The 27,813-nt window shown below is 43.4% G+C and overlaps 1 protein-coding gene across 1 annotated transcript in view; it reads left to right on the forward strand.

Annotated features, from left to right (window-relative positions):
• The window catches only part of LOC311137064 (tetraspanin-9-like), a gene marked incomplete at its 5' end in the record, with an annotated part of 327,548 nt that overhangs the window by 67,145 nt on the left and 232,590 nt on the right, over positions 1-27,813 (forward strand). Inside the window, one exon of the mRNA XM_084171388.1 lies at positions 15,809-15,897. The remainder of the gene's footprint in view (positions 1-15,808; positions 15,898-27,813) is intronic.

The following is a 27,813-nucleotide window of genomic DNA, read 5'->3' on the forward strand; positions in this document are numbered from 1 at the left end:
ATTGTTGGTTAAGGGCTTGTAAGTAAGCATTTCAATGTAAGGTCTACACCTATTGTATTCGGCGCATGTGGCAAATAACATTTGATTTGATTTGAGATTGTAAACTGCCATGGTCAAAACATATAGATTCAATTGTTGTAAAGATGGGTAGAGGTCTGTCTATAATAAAGACATGTTCTGCTTTTTTGACACCACACTCCAAAAAGCAAGTCCTGCACGTTCTAGTTTTGTCTTATCTTGATTATTGTCCTGTCATGTAGTCAAATGCCGCAAAGAAAGACCTAGTTAAGCTGCAGCTGGCCCCGAACAGAGCGGCACATCTTGCTCTTCATTGTCATCAGAGGGCTAATATAAATACTATGCATGCCAGTCTCTCCTGGTTAAGAGTTGAGGAGAGACTGACCGCATCACTTATTTTTTTATAAGAAACATTAATATGTTGAAAATTCAAAATTGTTTGCATAGTCAATTTACACACAGCTCTGACACACACACATTCCCCACCAGACATGCCACCAGGGGACTTTTCACAGTCCCCCAAATCCAGAACAAATTGAAGAAAGCGTACAGTATTATATAGAGCCATTATTGCATGGATCTCCCTGCCATCTCATATTGCTCAAATGAACAGCAAACCTGGTTTAAAAAAACAGATAAAGCAACACCTCACGGCACAACGCTTCTCCCCTATTTGACCTAGATCTTTTATGTGTATTTATTGATATGTAGGCTACGTGTGCCGTTTTTAAATGTATGTAGTTCTGTCCTTGAGCTGTTCTTGTCTATTAATGTTCTGTATTGTTTCATGTTTTGTGTGGACCCCAGGAAGAGTAGCTGCTGCTTTCGCAACAGCTAATAGGGATCTTAATAAAATTCCAAATACACTCTTAACAACTCTTAGTACAGCACATGAACCTTCTCATGAATGCACTGACCTGATCTCTACACTAACTTTTGAGATGATACCTAAAATTGATATTTAAAACCTTTAGAACCCATAGCGGCCGTCAACGGCCTTTCTTTAAATTACTATAGTGGTCGCGAACTGCCTTGTCTTTCTAACAATAATATCTGTGTCAATATCGCAAAATTAACTTGCTAACAACCTGTTGTCGTATTTGGGTGGCTGTTGTCATCAACCAGAAAACCGGAAACAGGGTATGCTGTCATTTGACTTTTAAAATAAAAAATCACTTAATTACTCAAAATGACGGCGCCGAAGCGGCCACAACTTTTCACTATAGTCTGTATCTATGTTGGTTGGTGATACGGATTCGGAGACACATCCTTGCACTTTGAAAGCGATTATATCGAAGGTGAGTGAAATAAGTAAACAGCAGATATATGTCTGGTGTTGTTGAGGTTTGATGCTGTGAAACTTGGGGAATAGCTCTCAGATTAGCAAATCCTGTCATGATCACTTGGTTGGTACAAGCGAGCACATCAGCGGTGGATCAGGAGCTTGAATGATTGCTCTCTGTCTCATGGAAATAGATGCAGTGTTTAGCTGTATATAGTCAGCTAACTAGTTGGTTGTTTTGTCTTGTTTTTACCAATGTAATTCATATGGAAACGGCTCAAGCTGCTTGCTATAGCTAGCTAGCTAGTCTGTCAGGCAAGAAAAGTTGTGTGTGGCGGTAAATTTGTACTGCGCTTACGAAGCGTCAACCTCAGCTGTTACTTTCACTAGTTAGTCATACAGACAACCAACTAACTAGCCACTGAAATAGATATTAGAGTAATTTGTGTTTATCTGTTGGGTTTAGGTCATGGTTTGTCATGTTTGTTAGGTACATATTTTCATAAACTATACATTGCCTCGTTTTCCTATTATTTAACAGCTTAGATGTCGTGTTAGGATAGATGTCTGCGCAGTGGAGCTCATATGATATTGAGTTGCAGTGATATTTGTTTACATAGCCAGCTAACAAGTTGCTTGTTTTGTCCTGTTTCTACCGATGCAATTCATTTGGATACTGTCCCAGCTTCGTAACTAATCAGCTAACATTGGCAAACTCTGTAGGTAGTCTGTAAGTCAAGAAAACGAGAGTTGGAGGTAACATTGTGCTTCGCTCGCGATGCTGTCACTTGATCTTCTCACTCCATCCCTACAAAGACAACCAGCTAGCTATGTCCATTGAAATAGATGAATAATTATTATAAATTCCACATAGTGTCATCTTTGTAATCTTTTACATTCAACATCCTAAATAAATAAAGTATAGTTGATGATGTGCTGAATCTGTAAACCTTTATTACAAATCCTTTGACTTTTTACCATCTACGAAAAGTAATCTGACCATGGGTCTTGAAGTGTGTGTACCCTAAATAGGCTTCCTTTATGGTTATAATCTGACCCATCTATGAACATATTCATGAACGTCTTTTTGTGTACTCTATTGTGTCTGATTATCCATCAGTCGGACATAAATATTCACACCATGAACTGAGAAACAATCTGGCCACTAAGTGCTTCATAAAATAATTGTTATTGATTGATTGAAAGTGCTGTATAGCATCATGATGATAATGTTTACTGTGTGTGTGGGGGGGGTGGATGGATGGAATGGGAGGCGTGTAACTGCATCATACAATTTATTATGGAAACCCCTAAGAGAGGAAGGAAGAGAGAGACAGTGTGAGAGAGAGATGATCCTGACCACAATTATATCCTATTTGTTGCTCCGTTCCACTCTCTGTTGGGCAATTTAAGAAAAGCAATCACATTCCTCAACAGGGAGGTCTTCCATCAACAGCCTGAACTGCCCAACAGGCACCAGAGCATCAAGGTGCAGAGAGCTCTGCAGATCATTCCATACACAGGGCCCAAAAACACTGAATGCTGATTTACCTAATTCCGTAGTGATCAACGGGACCTCTAGAGTTAGCATTCCCTGTGATCGGGTCTGGTCACTTGTAAGTCTATAGTTTAACAATTAAGTAAGATTCCGGCGGAAGGTTCTGCAGGAAGGCTTTATAAACAAAAGATTGAGTAGTGTATCAATCTACGAGACTTAACCCTTTGGCACGTACCAACAAATGGGTGTGATCATTCTACAGTGGTCCCTGCAGCGTATGCTCAAACCGGTGTGATTAGAACGCTTATATAGAACGTCCAGTTTTCATTGACGCAACAGTCAGCGTTTGAGCTGACCACACTGTTTTTTCACAGAAAAGTTTTGCACAAACACAGTCCTTACAAAGTTATGTCCTGAATGTGACCAGTTTATTTTTGTGGAGAGTGGAGGGATTACATAACGCCTGATCCAGGCCAATTTCAGACGACCTTTGAAAGTAAAGAGTGGTCGACAGTGGCAAACGCTTTAGACAAGTCAATGAATAGAGCAGCACAGTGTTTCTTCCTATCCAAACAATTTACCACATCATTTAAAACCAGTGTTGCTGCGGGCACCATAAGAACTATCGCTAATCACTTAACGAATTTCTGAACATTGATCACATTTATTGGAAATGTGAACAAATCTCAATTTTCATGCACTGTAGTAATGCACTGCCCAGTCTATGATTGCCATTGTAGAATGTAATAGCATGGTTAAGGTTTCTCATTGATTTCTGTTCCAGCTCCTAATGCTCCTTGTGCAGAGACCTCCAGGCGTGTTTGCATTAAACGTCCATTTTACTCAGATAAGTACCTGGACACAAGTCAGTGTCTCGTTGGCATGGAGCTCCGTTGACGAGGGTTTTCAGGGCAGGGTAAGGAGGTACAGTAGAAGTCATGGGATCCATCCTTTCCACTGCCTCTCACTCCCTCAGCCCTCACAGCGTTCCGTGGAATGGGATCTGCCATTGCTCCTTCCCCATGGCATTCTTGGGCGGTGGCGTCATGCGCCGTGGCATGCCCCGGTCCACGTCCTCCACTAGGCCTCTGTGTGAGGAAAGGCGGGTAGAGAATCTGGCATTGGGGCTGGACCGCTGGAGGGGCCACAGCACCAATGCAGCTGTTGGGGATTTGTGGACTGAAGTTATCTTGCTGTACTCGGAGCAGGATTAAGCAGGGACAACAGCAGAGGAGCCCTGGCCTCAGAGACCCTGGAGAGAGGACACCGCTGGGCCCTGATGATGAGAACAGAGAAACGTGCAGGGTCATATTGGAAAGGACAGGGGAGGAAGGACAGCTGTTGAACCCAATGCCCGCTACTTGAGGAGAAGGAATCCAGAGCCCTGCCTCCAGGCTGTGTTAACCCACTGTGATGAAGGCCCTGTATTAGACACATTTGGTTCTAACCAGAGGGCTTATTCTGAGAGCGATCAATAGCATCTCAGCCCTCTGAAATTAAGAAATGATCCCCTCATCTCATCCAGATGTGCTTCGTTCCATATCCCTAATGGCGGCCCGGGCGTGGCACTGGAATGGAGTTTGGGCCTGCTTACTTGTGTGTGTGCAAGTGCACGTGTGTGTGTGTGACCCAGGCCCTAGTTAGAGGCCCAGCTGACTGCCCCCCTGTGCCACAGTGACTTCCCCCTGCTGCCACCCTCACAGCTGGAGGGGCTCTGTGACAGCGGCAGATGCCTGCCTCCCCTCTCTCCCCTTGGGCTAATGATACCACAATACAACCCACAACAGGCCATGGGCCTATCAACACCTCCTTCCAGCTTTCTTATTAGAACAAGGCTACTCTCCCTCCAGTCTCCAGTGAGTCTCTACGGCTCTCCACTGCTAGCAGGATCACAGCCCTTCTCCCAAGGCATGACCACTGCACCAAAGCATTTACCACTTCCGGCCCTTTCGCTTGCTTGGAGAACCACCACACACTTATGCATACACACGTGCACACACACACACAGACGGTTCAAATAATACTGAGGGTGAGTGATCACGGCCCGTGCCCAATTACAGCAGGCCTGTTGATAGCACTACGGGCCATACGGTTTATATAGTAACATCTCCTCAGTAGATCTTTGCTCTTCAGAAGGCTGGCCGGCTGACCTTTCCATCCCCACGTCATTAATCTCCTCTGGTCACACACAGGGGAACATGCTACAATGCGTGTGGAAATATTGCTCTAGCAGTTCTTAAACATGTGTTGATGGCCATCCTTTTCCTTGGCTTGTGTTTATAGCTGGATGTCCAGTGGCTGTCCACACTCTCTGAGGAGGAAATGGGCTGCTCCAAATAATTGCAAGTAATTACATAAGTCTTATTAGGTACTGTCACTGAAGCCAAAATTAATTTGGGTCACTAATGGGACAGACTAACTATATTGTTATGCAGACTCTCTTGTGCTCATATTGCTGTCTTACTCTCTGGCTCTCTTGCTCTCTCTTGGTCTCTCTCTCGCTGTATTTCTCTCTCTATCTATCTCTCTCACACATGGGTATGCACACGCACACACACATGCACACTTTTTGAAATGCCAGTCCATGAACTCTAAGACTTTTTAAAGTTTATCCTCTTGATTGAGAGCTAAAGCTGGCTGAATGCAGCCTTGCCCTCACTTGTACTTCATAAAAAGATGAAGATGGCAATGAAAATACAGTTGAGACGAGGATCAGACAAGTCAGAGGTTCAGGTGCAAGAAATGGTGGAATGTATTTTACTGTGCAGCCAGGTGACGATAGAAGACTAGATCCAGATTTACAAATGATTAAAAATACAAAATCTTTTGACAAAAATACTTGATTGAAGAACAATAAACGTACTTGACCAATAGCAACATTACCTCAACTCGAGGACTAAGGCAAAACGCCTAAAGCACAGGGCAAAATGCCCATAAACTCACACATCTGAGCTATCCCAGTAAGCAAAATTATGTTGAAAATACGTATTTTTCAAACGTTGAAGTTAGGTTCATTTTAGGTTCTCAATGAAAGGTGAAAATACCTATTTTCCGGACGTTTAAAAGTTGTATTTTCCGGACATTGAAAATACGTATTTTGCCAATGTTGAAAATACGTATTTTCCGGACGTTGAAATCAGGTTTATTTTCGGTTCTGGATGAAAGTTGATAAGATGTCTTTTCCGGACGATGAAAATACGTATTTTCCAGACGCTGAAATCAGGTATTTGAAAATACATCATTTACAGACGTTGAAAATACATATTTTTTGGTCATTGATTCTATGGCCAAATACCTTACTTACATTTGTTGTGATTTTAATTTGATTTGGTTTATTTGCCAATTTAAAAGTAATTCATTTAAAATCATCGAAGATAACACAGAAAAGTGATACTATTTTCCGACTTGTAATTCCTAGTTGGATGACTGTTCAAAATGATTTTTCTCAGTTGGAGCATGTTTTTTCAGAGTTCCCTGTTGTCTTGAACGGACCATCAGTTACGGCTTGGCATATGAACCGGAAAGGATCATATGTAGCCCCACCCAGTGACCTTTCACTATAGCAGGGTGCCAGAGTGTTGTTGTTTTGGGCTAAGTAGCTAAGTAGATAAGTAGCTAGCGTTTGGAACAACGTATTTGGTGTAAACGTGAGTTAACCGTAGGCCTAAGCATGTATCAATTGAAGAGTCACCTGAAGCTTGAGAGGAATGGGAGATGCAGTAGAATAATAGAGTGCTGAGGCAGAGTGCTCGTAATGAGGATGACTGGCTAGCTACTACTCTGAACTGTGTGTGGTGAGCTTTCTGGTGCCCAAAGCTGCTGCGGCATCACCCAAGTGGGTGCCATACATTGTGAAGTCCAGTGGCTACATGACTCAGGATGGTTCCCAGAGTAGCTAACCCTCTACAACATCGTCACCAGACTCCATCTTCATCAACCATCTCCCTGACCACTTTCCTCTGATCAAGCTATGAACTGTCCGTCTCCATCTTTGGAGGATGCATGCACTCAAAGATTTGGCCTCTATTGGTTGACCTAGCCAACTATAGCTAGGCTACTCATGACGATGTATTGCTTGTTTTTTTGCTATTAATGCACTTTGAGATTGTTATGAAAAGAGCTAAAGAAATTAAATAAATGATTATTATAATACTAAAGATTGTTTATTTAGTTTATTAGAGCAAAAACCTCTGACAAAGGACAAGAGGCCAACATGTACACTTAAATAAAAAAGTGATACTAGCAAGAGCAGTGTGCGGGTTTCTCTTTATTTCAACTTATCTAATTGTTACCATGCACCTGCAACAAGATACCTCAGATGTGCGAGTGTATTTTTTTATGTTGAAAAAGACACTAACAGTCGATTTACCGATGTCATTTAGTTATTACAAACACTTTTCAATGAGATCAGAAATCCACTTTGGGTTTAAAAAAAGGACTTCACCAAAAACAGTACAAAATGAATAAATAATATACATACACAATACATAAAACTACTTCTTAATCATGGCCTCTAAAATGGCCTCTAAAATGGCAGTCATCTCCTTAGCCTGCTCCTTCGCCAGCTTCCACATCTGTGCCATTCTGGAAGGGAGAGGAGCCCACAGCTGCACCTAGGGAGGATGAGGACTGGTGGGGTGATGGAGTGGCAGCCCCCCAGTGCCTCATCCATCACTGCATACCACTTCCAGGATGCGGTTGTGGCCTCCCCTCCCTCTGTGCTGACTCCGGTGGGGGGAGCTTTCAACTCCTGAAAAATATGGAAAAGGATAGCTTTCATCATCAAACATACTACATGTAAAGCCCTGTAAAAGTATGCCAATTGCAGTACATTTTCTGGAATACTTAAACCTTTCTAACATGTCCAGTGCCTTCAGAAAGTATTCACACTTTTTTTTGTCACTGGCCTACACACAATACCCCATAATGTCAAAGTGGAATGATGTTTTTTACTAATGTTTTAGTAATTCATTAGAAATGAAAAGCTGAGTCAATAAGTATTCAACCCCTTTGTTATGATAAGCCTAAATAAGTTCAGGAGTAAAGATGTGATTAACAAGTCATATAATAAGTTGCATGGACTCACTCTGTGTGCAATAACAGCGTATAACATGATTTTTGAATGACTACCTCATCTCTGTACCCCACACATACAATTATCTGTAAGGTCCCTCAGTCGAGCAGTGAATTTCAAACACAGATTCAACCACAAAGACCAGGGAGGTTTTCCAATGCCTCAGACATTGAATATCCCTTTGAGCATGATGAAGTTAGTAGACTTTGGATGGTGTATCAATACCAGAGTATGTGAGCAGAGCGGAGCTGGAGCGGAGCAAGGAGCGGAGCTTGCCCAATTTGACTGGAGCGTGGAGCGAGATTCCCAACTCGCCCGCTCCAATTTCACTCCAGTAGCACTCCACTAGCGCTCACTTCACGAGCGCAGGGCATGCCCAGCCCACATGCGTTTGTAGTCTACTTGTGTGCTATCTATAGCCCCATGCTTTAGCTACTGTCATGGAGTTCTCTAAATATTTTCATAAAGAAACTGATAAAACACACAGGTGCAAAATCAAGGTGACTTACAAAGATGAGGACCAAGAGCAAGAGAGGGAGTGCGGTGATGTAGTGCCACAACTAAAGAATCATTGTGGGATCTGTAAAGACAAGTATCCCGAAAGCATGATGGTGTACTTACTACATGCACATGCTAAAAGAAAGGAACGAGGTGGGTAGATAAATAAGTGTGTCATTGTAGCAAAGTATTTATAAGCAAAAAATCAGATATCTTAAAAGTTTGTTCAAATGTATTATATTATCTATACAATAGGCCATAATTGATTTTGGCCCAATAGGCCTGGCATATTCTCACGTTCAAGAAGCTTTCCATTTTAATTGGGTTATTTTGCCTAAAAACCTTTAGGCCTACCTATAAAAAAGACTTTAAAAAACTCTGCAACTCTGCCAAAAGGGTGTTTAGCATCCCCAGTTGCTCTGCAAAGAGAATATTTTCCGCTGCTGGCCTGCTCTCCAGGCACCATCGCATGAGCCTGAAGCCACAGACTGGCCAAACACGTATTTCTAAAAATGAATTCTAAAAATTCAAAGGCACTAATATGTCATTTTTCGTTTAATTTGTATTTATTCTAAGTAAGTCATAGCCTATATGCACAATTTATAGACTATAATGATTTAATACAACAAAATGGTGTTTAAATGCTGCTTGCTTTATGTCCCTACCAGCCTAGTGTGTTGCACTCACAAATGCTTCACAATGTATTTCTTTGTAGGCTATAGCCTTGAAATAATAGAAATAATATAGCCTAAATAACTCATTAGGCTCCCTGTCTGGCTCCTGACCTACTGTATTTAGAGTGTTTATATGCTGTTTAATATGATATGTAGCCTATTTGAAATTATGTGCATTTTCATGTTTATTCATATACTTTTCATTCAAATCATATGGTTTGGTTTCAATACTTCAAAACCAAATGGTAGGTCCAGGTAGTCAAAAAAATAGATGGGTGTTGGTTGAATTGTGATTTTAAGGAATGGAGTGAATTTGGAGCGGCAGTTTTCTTTCCTGTGAGCGTGGAGTGGTTTAGCGGAGGGGTTGGAAAGGACGTGGAGCGCAGGAGTGTCACGATCGTCAAATGAGGAGGACCAATGCGCAGCGTTGAAGGTGAACATGACTTTATTAAATTAAAGCCGAAACACGAAAACAACAAACAATGACGAAACGTGAAGTCCTCCGTTACAATGACTGACAAGGAACAAAAACCCACAACCCCAAGGTGAACAATGACAGTTTAAATATGGCTCCCAATCAGAGATAACGAGCCGACAGCTGACACTCGTTACCACTGATTGGGAGTCACTGGACCAAACAATGAAACACAACCAAATACAACACAACCAAATGAACACACCCTGGCTCAAAATACACAGTCCCGGAGCCAGAGCGTGACAGTACCCCCCCCTAAAGGCGCGGACTCCGACCGCGCCTACACCCCAAATAGGGAAGGGCTGGGTGGGTATTGTTCCTCGGAGGCGGCTCCGGCTCCGGGCTTGACCACCACCCTATTACAATCCCCCCGTAGTGCCCCCAGTCCGATCTGACCCAGTTAGCTGGATCAGGACTGCCGACGCGCACCCCTGGCTTGGCGCGTGAGGCAGGAATGGACCGGACCTGGCAGACGATACGCACCCTTTGCATGGTGCGTGGAGCCGGAACAGGCCTCACCAGGCTGAAGACTCGCATCCCTGGCTTGGTGCGAGTAACAGGAATGGGCTGAATCCGGCTGACGACTCGCACCCTTGGCTTGGTGCGAGTAGCAGGAATGGGCTGAATCCGGCTGACGACTCGCACCCTTGGCTTGGTGCGAGTAGCAGGAATGGGCTGAATCCGGCTGACGACTCGCACCCTTGGCTTGGTGCGAGTAGCAGGAATGGGCTGAATCCGGCTGACGACTCGCACCCTTGGCTTGGTGCGAGTAGCAGGAATGGGCTGGATCCGGCTGACGACTCGCACCCTTGGCTTGTTGCGAGTAGCAGGAATGGGCCGGACTGGGCTGGCGACGTGCACCACAGACCTGGTGCGGAGAGCAGGAACGGGCAGAGCCGGGCTGACGAGACGCACCACAGGCTTGATGCGGAGAGCAGGCACGGGCAGAGCCGGGCTGACGACGCACACCACTGGCTTGGTGCGGGAAGCTTGGATGGGCCGGACTGTACTGGGGACACACACCACTGGTCCTACACCGGGATCTGGAACGGGCCGGACCGGCCTGGCAACACACGCCAGTACCTCTCGCCGTGCCTCTACTTCCTCCATCCCCTCTTCGACCAGTGGCCCCCGTAACCCGGCGGCCTTCTCCGGCAACCCACTGGGCCGCTCTATCGCGGCCTCCTGCTGGTCCGACGTCGTGAGCCCCCCCCTAAAAATTTTCGGGGCGTCTCTCCTACCCGTGGACCAGGTCTCCATATTGCTCGCCAGCCTCTCGCCCTTCTGCCATAGTGTCAAGCCCTTCTCCTCCTCACTCGGCTTGACCCAGTCCAGGAGGCGAAGGAGATCTGTGAGGGATCTCCCTGGCGACGGCTCCTGGACACGCTGCTTGGTCCCATCTTGGTGGGTTTTTCTGTCACGATCGTCAAATGAGGAGGACCAATGCGCAGCGTTGAAGGTGAACATGACTTTATTAAATTAAAGCCGAAACACGAAAACAACAAACAATGACGAAACGTGAAGTCCTCCGTTACAATGACTGACAAGGAACAAAAACCCACAACCCCAAGGTGAACAATGACAGTTTAAATATGGCTCCCAATCAGAGATAACGAGCCGACAGCTGACACTCGTTACCACTGATTGGGAGTCACTGGACCAAACAATGAAACACAACCAAATACAACACAACCAAATGAACACACCCTGGCTCAAAATACACAGTCCCGGAGCCAGAGCGTGACAAGGAGCCCGCACCATGAGCGATAAGCAGGATTTCCAACCGCTCAACTCCGCTCACATATTCTGATCAATACACCCAGTCACTACAAAGATACAGGTGTCTTTCCTAACTCAGTTGCCAGAGAGGAATGAAACCGCTCAGGGATTTCACCATAAGGCCAATGCTGACTTTAAAACAGTTACAGAGTTTAATGGCTGTGATAGAAAACTGAGGCTGAATCAACAACATTCTAGTCATTCCACAATACTAACCTAATTGACAGAGTGAAAAGAAGGAAGCCTGTACAGAATAAAAATATTCCAAAACATGCATCCTGTTTGCAACAAGGCACTAAAGTAATACTGCAAAACCTTTTGTCCTGAATACAAAGTGTTATGTTTGGGGCAACACGTTACTGAGTACCACTCTCCAGTGGTGGTTGCATCATGTTATGGGTATGCTTGTAATCGTTAAGGACTGGGGAGTTTTTCAGGATTAAAAATAAATGGAATGGAGCTAAGCACAGGCAAAATCCTAGAGGAAAACCTTGTTCAGTCTCCTTTCCACCAGACACTGGGAGATTAATTCACCTTTCATCAGGACAATAACCTAAAACGCAAGGCCAAATTTACGCTGGAGTTGCATACCAAGAAGACACTGAATGTTCCTGAGTGGCCAAGTTACAGTTCTGAATTTTGAAAATAATAATGGGCAAATGTTGCGCAATCTAGGTGTGGAAAGCTCTTAGATACTTACCCAGAAGCACCTTTGGCAGCTGTCAAAGGTGCTTCTACAAAATATTGTCTCAGGGGTGTGAATCCTTATGTAAATGTGATATCTGTATTTCATTTTTAATACATTTGCTAAAATTTCTAAAAACATGTTTTCACTTTTTCATTATGGGTATTGTGTATAGATGGTTGAGAAAAAAACATATATTTAATCAATTTGGAATTCAGGCTGTAACACAACAAAATGTGGAATAAGTCAAGGGGTATGAATACTTTTTGAACGCACTGTATATCGTTACATGAATGTGCCGGTGAAGCATAGAAAATAGATGGGAAAGTGTTTTTGCTCTCAGAGAAAGGTGGGACATTATTCGCCAAGTACAGCACAGCAATAAATGTCACATCCCATGTATGTTTGCTTATGGTTCTCCCACTTATTTTTTACGAATGAAGGTGACAGCTGCCCCTCCAGCTCACACTTCTTCACATAAATCCTGAAAATACATAATATGAGGAAAGTAAAGTTGTGTGAACTTTCTCTAGATAGATAGATTGCCACATACAGTACTTTATCAAATTGGAGTGCCAAGGTTAAACCTTAACGAGTGCAGCTTACCATTACTTTTACCATAACAGGTTACTGTATGTGCAATGAAACTAGCTTGACCCATTCATGCCCTGTGTAGCTCAGTTGGTAGAGCATGGCGTTTGCAACGCCAGGGTGTGGGTTCGATTCCCACGGGGGGCCAGTATGAATAAAAACAAGAATGTATGCACTCACTAACTGTAAGTCGCTCTGGATAACAGCGTCTGCTAAATGACTAAAATGTAAAAAGTTTAACCGTTCAGGTAGAAACTAATATAGCATAGCATGAACATTACAATCAGAATCAGCTTAACACAGATAAACCGACGTGACAAATCAGGAGAACTAGTGTTAGGACCAGCACCACTGTGGAAAATAGGAATGAAGGCTACCGCGTTACTAACGTTAGCTATAGCTAACTAGTGACAGTGCATAGTGCAGTGGCAAGAGAGCTAACTATAACCACGACTTACTCAAAACCTTTTTTTGCAGCATTTCTCCTCCTGTGTTCGCCACTGAATTAAATGCCTGTTATTGTCATCAGACCCTGCAACAGTTTGAACACAAGTCCTGGTATTTACAACAAGTAATTCGGTAGCTAGCTAGCTAACTAGGCTAATGTTAAATATAAAGTTGTCGCTCAACAGCAAACAAGTAACCCTGTAATGTTAGCTAATGTTACTGTTCGAACAGTTATACAGTTGAAGTCGGAAGTTTACATACACCTTAGCCAAATACATTTAAACTCAGTTTTTCACAATTCCTGACATTTAATCCTAGTAAAAATTCCCTGTTTTAGGTCAGTTAGGATCACCACTTTATTTTAAGAATGTGAAATATTTGAATAATAGTAGAGAGAATTATTTATTTCAGCTTTTATTTCTTTCATCACATTCCCAGGGGGTCAGAAGTTTACATAAACTCAATTAGTATTTGGTAGCATTGCCTTTCAATTGTTTAACTTGGGTGAAACGTTTTGGGAAGCCATCCACAAGCTTCCCACAATAAGTTGGGTGAACTTTGGCCCATTCCTCCTGACAGAGCTCGCACACACTTGCTCACACACACTTTTTCAGTTCTGCCCACAAATGTTCTATAGGTTTGAGGTCCGGGCTTTGTGATGGCCACTCCAATACCTTGACTTTGTTGTCCTTAAGCCATTTTGCCACAACTTTGGAAGTATGCTTGGGGTCATTGTCCATTTGGATGACTTCAATATATCCACATAATTTTCCTTCCTCATGATGCCATCTATTTTGTGAAGTGCACCAGTCCCTCCTGCAGCAAAGCACCCCCACAGCATGATGCTGCCACCCCCATGCTTCACGGTTGGGATGGTGTTCTTCGGCTTGCAAGCAACCCCCTTTTTCCTCCAAACATAACGATGGTCATTATGGCCAAACAGTTCTATTTTTGTTTCATCAGACCAGAGGACATTTCTCCAAAAAAGTATGATCTTTGTCCCCATGTGCAGTTGCAAACCGTAGTCTGGGTTTTTTATGGCGGTTTTGGAGCAGTGGCTTCTTCCTTGCTGAGCGGCCTTTCAGGTTATGTCGATATAGGGCTTGTTTTACTGTGGATATAGATACTTTTGTACCTGTTTCCTCCAGCATCTTCACAAGGTCCTTTGCTGTTGTTCTGGGATTGATTTTCACTTTTCGCACCAAAGTACGTTCATCTCTTGGAGACAGAACGCGTCTCCTTCCTGAGCGGAATGACAGCTGGGTGGTCCCATGGAGTTTATAGTTGCATACTATTGTTTGTACAGATGAACGTGGTAGCTTCAGGCATTTGGAAATTGCTACCAAGGATGAACCAGAGTTGTGGAGGTCTACAAGCCATGACATCATTTCCTGGAATTTTCCGAGCTGTTTAAAGGCACCGTCAACTTAGTGTATGTAAACTTGTGGATGTGGACACCAAGGAACTTGAAGCTCTCAACCTGTTCCACTACAGCCCGTCAATGAGAATGGGGGCGTGCTAAGTCCTCTTTTTTTTTTCCTGTATTCCACAATCATCTCCTTTGTATTGATCATGTTGAGGGAGAGGTTGTGATCAGGCCTACCACTGTTGTGTCGTCGGCAAACTTAATGATGGTGTTGGAGTTGTGCCTGGCCTTGCAGTCATGAGTGAACAGGGAGTACAGGAGGGGACGAGCACGCACCCCTGAGGGGCCCCCGTGTTGAGGATCAGCATGGCAGATGTGTTGTTACCTACACTTACCACTTGGGGGCGGCCCGTCAGGAAGTCCAGGATCCAGTTGCAGAGGGAGGTGTTTAGTCCAAGGGTCCTTAGCTTAGTGATGAGCTTTGAGGGCACTATGGTGTTGAACGCTGTGCTGTAGTCAATGAATAGCATTCTCACGTAGGTGTTCCTCTTGTTCAGGTGGGAAAGGGACTTCCATTCAGATATCGACCCATATTGTCCATGGAGGAGAGATGACACGGCTATATTGGAATAGTTTGTTGGCACTGTCGAGGCTGTTGCCATTCTGCTGCTATTGTAGAACAGCCCTCCAAATGATAAAAGGAAACTGGATGCCATTGCTCATCATAAAATGGAAATAAAAGGCATCGGCTGGGCCATCGTAAGTCATCATACAGGGGGAAGAAACCTGGCCTGCGAATAAGATTGGGGCTGTAGATCAGCCTGTAGACTCCTGCTGCACTTCTCATATGAAGGTGTTCATGGAGTGCCATCATTCATTCTGCAGAGCAAGTGCTGGCCTTTGATATTCTTTGTATTTTACCATGCCTGCTGAGTGACACTGCGTGTGTGTGTGTGTGTGAGAGAGAGAGGGAGAGGAAGTAAATTAATCACATGCAGAAGCTACAGTATAGGTATACACTATGTGTACCAATATGTGTACATGAGTGTGTATACATCTTGTTACCCAATCCAACACGTTACCCTTACTTCTCCCCTTCTCAGAATTTTGCCGCAGTGCTCAAGGTCACGCAGCACCTGGAGTTTTGTTTGTGGAGCTGAGTTGAAGCACTGACCACTCTGCTCTTTGAAAAACAACGTACGGCTATTTACTGTAGTCTCTCAAGCTGTGGTGTTGATGCTCTTTAAATTTGAAGACTCCCTCCTGGCCTGTGGAATACATTTACCCATCTAGCCATTTTGATATTCTGGGTTTTATTGTGTTTTACAGGCCTTGCCCGCTTTATAAATAGGACATTATTATTCATGGACTGTGGTGTGTAAGAGCGAGTAGAGGGCTGACTGAGTTTGTGTTTTTGGCAGGCTTCAGGGCTGTCTGACTCTGAGATTCTGACCTGTGACTGAGGAACAGAGGAACAGACACAGTCTTCATCTTCACCCCCAGAGGAAAGGTAAGACCGTACACACACGCACACAGCTTCTGTCTTTTCAAAGGGAACGAGACTCTGTAATTACACCAACCAGAGACGTAATACCACTGCTCTCACCAAGTTTCAGTCTAACGTGGATGTGTGTGTTCAATTAATACTGTAGCCAGCATTAGCTTCTCTAGCTCAGCCCCCTCTGCTCTGATATCACAGTGCGCTGTTGCACCTTTGACAGCCCTACTACTTGCTCTGCAGTGTGTCTTACAGAAATAGCATGGTATAAACCTGTTCGGTTTACAGCCAACACTCTCCAATCAGTTGTGCTCTGATTCCCCAGGCCTTCTAAGGTGTAAGGTCCTCTCTGATAGCCATTCAGACCCTATTCTCGTTGGCTCCCCACTCCGAAGTCACTAAAATTAAAGGACTGAAATTAGTCGCACCAGTGCTCGGCAGATACAGTGAGGGGGGAAAAAGTATTTGATCCCCTGCTGATTTTGTATGTTTGCCCACTGACAAAGAAATGATCAGTCTATAATTTTAATGGTAGGTTTATTTGAACAGTGAGAGACAGAATAACAACAAAAAATTCCAGAAAAATCCATTTTAATAATGTTATAAATTGATTTGCATTTTAATGAGGGAAATAAGTATTTGACCCCTCTGCAAAACATGACTTAGTACTTGGTGGCAAAACCCTTGTTGGCAATCACAGAGGTCAGATGTTTCTTGTAGTTGGCCACCAGGTTTGCACACATCTCAAGGGGGATTTTGTTCCACTCCTCTTTGCAGATCTTCTCCAAGTCATTAAGGTTTCGAGGCTGACGTTTGGCAACTCGAACCTTCAGCTCCCTCCACAGATTTTCTATGGGACTAAGGTCTGGAGACTGGCTAGGCCACTCCAGGACCTTAATGTGCTTCTTCTTGAGCCACTCCTTTGTTGCCTTGGCCGTGTGTTTTGGGTCATTGTCATGCTGGAATACCCATCCAAGACCCATTTTCAATGCCCTGGCTGAGGGAAGGAGGTTCTCACCCAAGATTTGACGGTACATTGCCCCGTCCATCGTCCCTTTGATGCGGTGAAGTTGTCCTGTCCCCTTAGCAGAAAAACACCCCCAAAGCATAATGTTTCCACCTCCATGTTTGACGGTGGGGATGGTGTTCTTGGGGTCTTAGGCAGCATTCCTCCTCCTCCAAACACGGCGAGTTGAGTTGATGCCAAAGAGCTCGATTTTGGTCTCATCTGACCACAACACTTTCACCCAGTTCTCCTCTGAATCATTCAGATGTTCATTGGCAAACTTCAGACGGGCCTATATATGTGCTTTCTTGAGCAGGGGGACCTTGCGGGTGCTGCAGGATTTCAGTCCTTCACGTAGTAGTGTGTTACCAATTGTTTTCTTGGTGTCTATGGTCCCAGCTGCCTTGAGATCATTGACAAGATCCTCCCATGTAGTTCTGGGCTGATTCCTCACCGTTCTCATGATCATTGCAACTCCACGAGGTGAGATCTTGCATGGAGCCCCAGGCCGAGGGAGATTGACAGTTATTTTGTGTTTCTTCCATTTGCGAATAATCGCACCAACTGCTGTCACCTTCTCACCAAGCTGCTTGGCGATGGTCTTGTAGCCCATTCCAGCCTTATGTAGGTCTACAATCTTGTCCCTGACATCCTTGGAGAGCTCTTTGGTCTTGGCCATGGTGGAGAGTTTGGATTTCTGATTGATTGATTGCTTCTGTGGACAAGTGTCTTTTATACAGGTAACAAACTGAGATTAGGTGCGCTCCCTTTAAGAGTGTGCGCCTAATCTCAGCTCGTTACCTGTATAAAAGACACCTGGGAGCCAGAAATCTTTCTGATTGAGAGGGGGTCAAATACTTATTTCCCTAATTAAAATGCAAATCAATATATAACATTTTTTTTTATATGCGTTTTTCTGGATGTTTTTGTTGTTATTCTGTCTCTCACTGTTCAAATAAACCTACCATTAAAATTATAGACTGATCATTTCTTTGTCAGTGGGCAAACGTACAAAATCAGCAGGGGATCAAATACTTTTTTCCCTCACTGTAGGCTAACCTGCGTCCAGCTAGATCAAAGCGGAGGGTAGCTGAACTGTCAGGCTCGGCGGGTGCGGTGCCATTCATGTGACGCAGTGAGAGGCCCGTAGCCCCGAGGTGTCAGTTCCATAGCAGAGAAATCAGCAGGACGGGGGGTTTGGGGATGAAGGGGTCAAGGATCTGTGCATCACTCTCTCTCCCTCACTGTCCCTGGTAATGCATACAAACGTCCCCTTCTGGGCTTGGTGGTTTGCAGGAGGTGTGTGTGTGCGCGCGTGCATGTATGTGCGTGTACAGTATGTGCGTGTGTGTGTGTGAGGCAGAAAGAGATAGTGAGTGAGTGAGACTGTGCAATCAATGTACTGTATGTACAGGTAACTGCCAAAATAAAGGAAACACCAACATAAAGTGTCTTAATAGGGTGTTGGGCCACCACGAGCCGCCAGAACAGCTTCAATGCACCTTAGCATAGATTCTACAAGTGTCTGGAACTCTATTGGAGGGATGCGACACCATTCCTCCTTGAGAAATTCCATCATTTGGTGTTTTATTGATGGTGGGGGAAAACGCTCTCAGGCGCCTCTGCAGAATCACCCATAAGAGTTCAATTGGGTTGAGATCTGGTGACTGAGACCGCCATGGCTTACATTGTTTTCAGGCTCATCAAACCATTCAGTGACAACTCGTGCCCTGTGGATGTGTGCATTGTCATCCTATGGGGGCATAGCCATGGTAGCCAAAATAATGGCTTTCCAGCATGTTTATACATGACCCTAAGCATTCTGGGATGTTAATAGCTTAATTAACTCAGGAATCACGTCTGTGTGGAAGCACCTGCTTATCAAAAGGGGACCATCGCGCTCTCCCAGTTTGGTTGTTGCATAAAACCGAAACGTCTGTGTACGCTATGCCTGATGCAGTGAAAAGTAAGCTTTATTCAACATCTCTTTGAGTGCCGACCCATCAGACCTTTTTCCTTGTCTAGAAGCACCTACTTTCAATATATTTTGTATCCCTCATTTACTCAAGTGTTTCTATTATTTTGGCAGTTACATGTATGTTTGTGCAGATACACATCATGTGAGCTCATATGTGTGTGTGTGTGTGTGTGTGAAGAAAGGCCCCCCTCTCCCGCACTCAATCAGAGAGCCTTCAGCTGGCGGATCATTCAGGGATATTGACAGATGAGGTCATTGAAATATCAGCAGCCCCCCCCCCCCCAGCCTCCCAGGCCTCTTTGACCACAGGCATGTGGGCCAGCGTGAGGTGCAGTGCTGTGAGGTCAGGAGTAACTGAGACCGGTGGAGGACGAGGGAGGACGGGGCGGGCCTGCCCAGAGGATGTCCAAACAAGGCCGCATCAACTACCTCAATTCCCACCCCCCCGTCCCCGTCTTAGAACACCTGACCGTACTCCTCCAATAGAATCATTTACATATTTATTTCCCAGGCCGAAGCAGCAGCAACACGCACCGATGGCCACCAGAGATACGCCACGCCTCTGTTTAATTGGCTATTGATTGACTTTGCTTTGGCAATGGGAGACAATGAATTACCGTCTGGCTGACTTATTTATCTATCTCTCTCTTTTTATTTATGTTGCGTGAGATGATTAATGATGCAATATGAGATGGAGGGATGGTAACATGGAATCTTCCGGTGTTGTTTATTTACATAGCGGGTCAAGACACGGACACAGGTTCTATTCTGTGGAGAGGTAGCGCTAAGCCTCTAGCATAAGGCGAGCTATGGCAGTGTGAAAGGACAAACAATACAGTTTGGCCCTCTGAAGGCATCCATTTGACATTAAATTGGTTCCTGCACCTTGGTTTCATTGTCCAGGAGAGAATGGTTCATTATGTATGCATGGGTGTGCATGCGTCTCGGAGGAACCACCCATGAGCAAACTAATGAATGACTATAAATAATGATTCTGATTTACAAGTATTTCCCATCATCTGCATTTGCAACACTCTAATAAAGGAGTTGTATAATGATGTTATAAAAAATATAATGTTCAAATCTCCTGTTGTAGGCAGCTTAATTAACATGCCTGGCATTTGAGAGGAGGCTGATGTCTTCTTTGAGCCTCTGCTCTACTGGGAGTATTGTATTCCCATTACATTGAACACTGTTTGAACTGACTGTCTGGTTGACTTTCATTGTAGCTACATGTTCTTATATTCATCGGCAATGACTGTACAGTATGTGAGTTTTCTGGAGGATGTGAGCATATGTATGCACTTCAGGTAGCTTTGTGCTCAGAAGTAGTTTAATATCAGTTTAATATCAGTTAAATGCAGGGGCGCAACTTTGGTTTTAGAAGTGGGGGGGACATAATATAATGTTTATTTTTTATTTTTTATGTTATCCAGTCAGATAAACACTCCAAACAGTCTACCTGACCGCATGGTCCTAAAGCACAACGTTCCTAGTTTTGTATCACGTTCCAATGATAAAACTGGGGGGACGACAAAAATTATATTTCAGACACAGAAAGTTGCGCCACTGGTTAAATGAGCTAACACTACTGTGACATAAATAGAATTTGAGCTGTGAAGATGTATTAGCAATCTTGCAGTATTGAGAAGCAAGGAATGCAGTACTGTACTGTTTTGCTAACCCCTCTGGCAGATTTTTAGAATCAATGTATATTCTACAACGGGTTAATAATGTATTACATAGGAGTACTAAGCTGCTCTCTACTCAGCATTGTTTTGTACAAGGTCCACAGATGACCACACACATGGTTTTGTCTGAGGTGAACCGGTCAACACACACTCACCACACCGGCTCTGAGTGACGTGTTGTTCCCTCAACCTGTCTCCTCTAAAAGCACCGGCCCACCCTGATAAGTTTAACCAGGAGACATTAAATTGTACATGTTAGTCATTTAGCAGACGCTCTTATCCTAGAGCGATTTAAAGGCGCAATTATGGTTAAGTACCTTGCCGAAGGGCACATCGACAGATTTTTCACCTAGTCGGCTCTGAGATTCGAATCAGCGACCTTTCGGTTACTGGCCCAACACTCTTAACCGCTAGGCTAGCACTTATAAGGGAGTCGAGGAGTTTTGGGGGAAATTCCTTCCTCGGCTCCCTTATAAGCGGTGCACTCCTGTTCCCTGGGAAGCATCCGGGGAATGTCCCCCCTGCTGTGTCGGACAAACATCCAGGTCCTGTTCCTGTAAATGCCATGGGGCTCAGATGGGGTTGATCCTGCCTGCCCACCCCCCCCCCACAGCACGTTGTGCCCACTGATGACAGGCACGGTATTGATCTGTGGCCGGCTCCGGCTGTAGCCCAAAGGGCATGCTATATCATCTGTCCACAAGGAGAAGGGCATTACCTCAGCGCCCTGTACTTTCTCTCTACTCAGATCACTAATCCCACTCAGTGTGTGTGTGTGTGTGTGTGCATGTGCGTGCATGCGTGTAATTGAGACAATACCAAGGCTCTAACACTGCCCTCCACTTGGTTGCCTTGATTGAGACAAACAGGCCCTCTTTTAGAGTGGTGGCTGGGGAAAGAAGACATTCAAAGCCTGACCCTCTCACCCCTTTCTCAGACCAACAGCGAGGTGACCTCTTCACTGCGGTATCCTCTCCACCCCTCTCAGCCGCTCAAAGCACACGCCTCTGACAAGGCTATTGCACACACATGCACATACACACAGGTACAAACACACACACACACACACACACACCCAGGTACAAACACACACACACGCACAGTACTGGGGATAAATCTCCTGTCTGTGGAATACAACTAGATTCATCATGCAGTGCTTATGTGTAGACAGAGCTCATAATGACTGGAAAAGGACTTCAAAGGTGAACAAATCTCATCTCGAGAAGAGATGCGTGGCTATAACAATATTCCCAGTGCTTAATCTTGCAGTATATTTTGACTTTTGTTTGTGTAAGAGGAGTTTCGCTTTTGAGCCCAGTCTTCACTTATCATTATAGCAGAAATCTGATTTAATCTGAATGTCAGAAACTGTAAAGTGAATAGAGATATTGAATCTGTGTGTTGTAGCCAAAGTCACCTAGTTTTCCATGATACACTGTACTCCTTATCATGGAATGAAAAGCGTACCCAACAGTGGAGGCTCCTCAGAAGAAGAAGGGGAGGACCATCCTCCTCCAGTGAATTTCATAAAAATAAAAATGGTGAAACATTAAAAAGTTATCATTTTTAGATAAAACTATACTAAATATATTCACGTCACCAAATAATTGATTAAAACACACAGTTTTGCAATGAAGGTCTAGAGTAGCCTCAACAGCACTCTCTGGGGTAGCACCATGGTGTAGTCAGAGGACAGCTAGTTTCCGTCCTCCTCTGGGTACATTGACTTCAATACAAAACTTAGGAGGCTCATGGTTCTAACCCCCTTCCATTGACTTGCACAGTAATTATGACAACTTCCTGAAGACGTCCTCCAATCTATCAGAGCTCTTGCAGAATGAACTGACATGTTGTCCACCCAATCAAAGGATTAGAGAATGAATCTAGTACTGAAACCATAAGCTACAGCTAGCTAGCACTGAAGTGCATAACATGTGGTGAGTAGTTGACTCAAAGAGAGAGAAAGACAATAGTTTAACTGTTTTTAACAAATGAATGTCTTCAAAAATGAAGGAGAAGAGAGAAAGAGAGAGAGAGAGACATTTTGTTGTATTTTTCTCCACATTCACTTACTTAGCTAGTGATTGCACTAAATAAACGTCAGAATTATCGGTCTTCAATCGTTTGGCTTCTGGTTTCATCGTTTGTTTCAGGTCTAGTGTGAATGAGGCAAAAATAATGCATACTTTTGGCCAGCTCTCTCTCTAACGGTACATCAACTGGCGAAAGCTAGCTAAGTTAATTTACTTTTGTTGAAACAGGACAAAAAGGCTACAAAAAATGTCCATACAAACAGCAGCTGTTATATAGCAATATGAGGTGGCTCCTATTATTACAATCTAACAGATAGCTACAGGCTAGAGCTGAACTGGCTGTGGTAGCTACTAGCTAGCTAATTATTTCACCTCAGTCAAGAGTGGATGAAACATTAGCTAACGTTACATGTCAGTTACACTACTAGCTCAGCACTTGGAATAAACACCAGTTAAAAAATGTTTTCTGTTAAGTTAAACATCACTTACCTTGCCAGCTACATCAGTAAACAAAAGAGTAGCCAGTTTCTGCTCTGATTGCTTTTACAACTCAGAGAAAGAGCGCAACATACACACTGACAGCAGCTGCCTCTGTTCGAATCTCCCATGCTGGTCCAGCCAGCCTTTTAGAAGCTTTGCCTACACACAGCTCTGTGGTGTCCGCGCGGTCCTAAATCCAGCTGTCTGAAACCGTCAAACAGCGTACCCGACCGCTCTAAGGTGTCTGCATGGTCCTAAAGCACACCGTTGACGTTTCTGGTATCACAGTGCAATGATATAACTGGTGGGGACAAAAATCAAATTTCAGAATGTGGGGGTTCATGACCGTGTGTAGCTGTTATGGTATGAAGGTTTGGCTTGGAAAGGTTTTTTCGCCTGGTCACAGACAGCTATTTTGTTGTGCACTGAAGTCCACAAGGGAAGGGAAAAGGTGAAAGGAGGATAGCCTGTAGATTCGAGAAGGAATTATACAACAAGCAAAGTGATCATGCTGTTTGTATGTGGCTGCTATGAAAGTGAACTGTGTTTGCGGGTGATCAGGGGTGTATTTATTCCGCCGATTCTGTTTAAAAATATTTCTTAAATGGAAGCAAACGGAACGAAACAGGGATAAACATACCTGAATTTGTCCAATAGTAACTCTCGTTTCACCTAGTCGGCTCTGGGATTTGAATCAGTGACCTTTCGGTTACTGGCCCAATGCACTTAACACTAGAAAAGCTGAGCCTCGGGGACCCCTCTTTGAGCCAATGAGCAGACATTTTGACTCAAACATTCTAACAGTCTAATAAATATCATATATGCTATCGGAAAAATTATCCTTTGGTTGTGTTAATGAAGGTCTTGGGTAACATCAGAATACGAAAAATAATATTTCAAACATTAGTTTATGTTACTGTAGGCTGTCTGTTGACGTGTGCTCATGTGTGGAGCGCATGGAACAGTGGTTATTTTGGAAAAAGTTATATTTTGAATAATTATTTGGCAATGGTAACGTAAACGTCTTACCTGCATGTGACTCTGTAGGGTTAGAGTTAGAGGTTAGGATTTAGACATGCCCACTATAGCTCCCCCTGCAGGAACCGTCCCCATGAGCTCTCCTGCAGGCCCAAACCATGTGGGACAAATCCTCAGCCTTGTTCTAGAGGGTTGTTGAAGAGGGAAATGGCAATGGTAAGGGTTTTGGAAACCTCAGAGTCTGCTTTTTCTAATACTTTATAGAAATCAAGACGTCTTAGCTGCATGTGACTCTGTAGGAGGATTTGAAAAAGTAACTTTTTGGTGTTCCTCTAAAAATTGCTTATAACACAGATTCTGTTTGTGATATCGAAATTCTTACAAAATGTGTTAAATAGACTTATTTAGGAAAAGTCAAGGAAGGAGGGAGGCATGACTTTCAAAATGGCAGACATATTTGCATTTTAAATTCATATTGAGTCAAAATGACTCACTCTGCTCCTCTAGTGTTAACTGCTAAGCTACCTGCAGCCTAAAATACTGTCTTTCTGTGTCTTTCTAAAAGAAAGGGAACATAATTGAATGGTGGAACAGGATTGAGACCATACAGGATCATTTTGAAATGGATTAAATTATTAGAAAAATTTGCATTTATCAAATAAAAACTAGTACTTAGCTAGCCCACAAAACAGCTGATCATTTTTACATATACAGATGTAGGATCTTAATTTGAGCCAGTTTGCTACAACAGGAAAATAATCCTGCAGCAACAGGAAATGGGAATTATTATGTGGATTATAACATTTTTTGTAAGGGAAAATCAAGTCTGAAATTTCAAAGTGGAAATTACAAACATCGGAAGCCTTTTTAAACCTAAAATATACTACTACCGTATTTTCCGCACTATAAGGCGCACCGGAGTATAAGCCGCAGCAGCTAAATTGAATGATATTGAATGATGTGTACATATATAAGCCGCACTGGACTATAAGCCGCAGGTGTTTTAATGTTTAATTACCATATGTAAGGGTTCGTGCACAGAGGGGATTGTCGGGAAAGAGATGGCTGCTTGAGGAAGCTCCCATTTATTAACATTTCAACAAACAAGTTACATATTTGCATTATGTATTCAAGTGTTACCATTTAGTGCAATAGTAGCTACAGAACATATACTGTGCTGTGTAAACTGTACTGTATCACATAGCGTTTCAGACACACAAACTTTTCAACTTTCAAACGCTCCCAGCGCACATACCGGCAGTGATCTACAGCAGTGGTTTTCAACCAGTGGTCCTTGAGGGAGTGCTAGGGGTTCCCCAGCAAAATTAGTTAATAGCGTCACAATCATTTAACCACTTAACTTTGGTTATGCTTGAAAAACCTTGAAAAAGTGTGCACATCTTTGAATATTTATCTACATTATAGTCTACAGTAGTACCATAACAAAAAACAAAGCTTACAGCGCTTGACGAGGCAATATCAATGGCTAAATTAAATGTGTTTTTTTTAAAGTGCAAAATAAAGTGCCTGTAACACGACAGTAAGCGCGTAAGCCTAAAGTTGCAGCAACACGGCTGCTTAAAATATACGGTAATCAGCCTACCAGAAAAGTCATTAATCCTCGTCTTCATCTTTTAGGCTAAGGTGCAGTACACGGCTGTAACCAGAAAAGTCAAGTCATTAATCCTCATCTCCGTCTTCTTCCTGCGTACTAAAACCACCTCATGGTTTCATCTTCAGTGTCGGAAACGAACAGGCTCAGGGTGGCTTCGTCAGCCACTCTCCTCTCTCCTTCGTTGTCGCTCTCAAAACCAACGAACTCCTCTTCGTCACTGTCGGAATCGAACAGCCTCTGAAGGGCCTCAGCTGTGGCGGCATCTCCTCTTCATCACGCAGCAGTCCAGCCTTTCGGAACCCGTTAATGATCGTGGATGTTTTGACAGCCAGATTGACTGCCTTTAACTTAAAAGCTGCATCATATGCATTTCTACGTTTGTTTTCCATAATGAGGGTTTGTGCATGAAAACTTCCTTTGCACAAACTGTCTCGCTCTCGTAATGTCTGTCTGTCTTGCTCTCGTTCTGTCTCTCGTTCTGTCTCTCGTACCACTCTCGGTTCCACTTTTACTTTTGCGCGCTACCTGTCTCACTCTTTTCCGGCCTCCAGCTTTTCCTGCTGGAGCCCGCCTCTTAAAGGTGGGGGGCGCGGACCGGTCATAGAGCCCATAGAGTTAAAGTTGGTGGACTGTAACCTGTAAAATCCATAGATTTAGGAGGTCTTCTAGTGGCCATTAGCTGTAAAAAATTAATTTATTAGCCGCACCGTTATATAAGCCGCAGGGTCGAAAAATGGGAAAAAAGGCGCGGCTTATAGTCCGAAAATTACGGTTGTTTAAAATGTCATGCTTTGCAGGAAAGTTCTCTTGCAACAGGGTGATCCAATTAAGATCCTACATCTGTAGGGCGTCACAGACTAACGTTTGTTCATTGAGTACTTAAAGCTGTAATATGTAACTTTTTGGGCTAACGGACCAAATTCACATAGAAATGTGAGTTCTAGATCTGTCATTCTCATTGAATACAAGTCTAAGAAGCGGTAGATCTGTTCTATGTGTGCTATTTTTACGCTTCCCGTTCTTACGTTTTGTTTTTGCATCTTTTACTTTCAGTTTTGTAAACCAGCTTCAAGCAGCTGAAAATACATTATATTTCACAACAATGATTCTCTACACTATACTTGCTTGTTTTGTCACATAAACTGAACTATTACAATTTTAGCAACCAGGAAATGGCAGAGCGAGTTCTGCATAATGCACCTTTTAATAGTGTTTCCATTTCAAATGCAAAATGTTCATGAGGTAGTGCAATTTAAAGTATGTTTATTTTGGTTGGAGTTTAGGGGTAGAGGGTAATGGTCAGAGGGTTAGGGTTAGACGTTTTGCAGTAAAGGGTTAGAGTTATGGTTGGGATTAGGGTTTAGGGCAGAGTTAGAGTCAATTCCTTTTAATTCAGTCAATTCAGAAAGTAAACTGAAATTCCAATATCAATTGCAATTTTCCTCATTGCCTCCTTTGAGAATTGTTTTATATGGCCTGAAGAAGGGACAGGCCATCCTGTTCCTCTTAGTTTCTGCAAGATTGCTAAATCACACTGTTTCATGTTGCCCTTTAAGTTTTTGTAGTCTGTTTTATAACTGTTTCTAAACTGCCCTGTTCTAACTTTCTGTGAAACAATCTTTTATGGTTCCCCGTGATGTGTGGGAGAGTGGACATCTCCTTGACATGATTTGTCTCTTTCTGGGCCTACTATCTGTCGTGATAAGCAGAAGTACTGGTCTCATTCGAAGGACATGTGGAACCCCACCCATCCTCATTTTTTTTTTTTTTTTTTTTTTTTTTTTTTTTTCTCGGGGGGACTGGATCAGCTTAATATTGCAGATAGATTGTATCTTCTATCAATGTAATTGTCTGCATCACTTCCAATCCCCCATGTTTTATTTTAATTTTTTATATATATATTCCCCTTTATTACTTTTCAACCCCACCATCCTTTCCCTACTTGGAGTAAATTAGTGAACAACAATGCCCAGGCCTCTACTTCCGGTCTATACTTACTATCTACACCTTATGGACAGAGTTAATTTTACAATAATTCTATATATATATATATTTTTTTTTGTTTTGTTTTTTTTTTGCTCCTGAACTTCTTCTACTCTCAACCTCTCCGATCATTTTCATGATGTCCATCCGGTTTGCTTCTAAAT

The sequence above is a fragment of the Coregonus lavaretus genome (genome assembly GCF_964263955.1).
Source record: "Coregonus lavaretus genome assembly, chromosome: 11".
NCBI lineage: Eukaryota > Metazoa > Chordata > Actinopteri > Salmoniformes > Salmonidae > Coregonus > Coregonus lavaretus.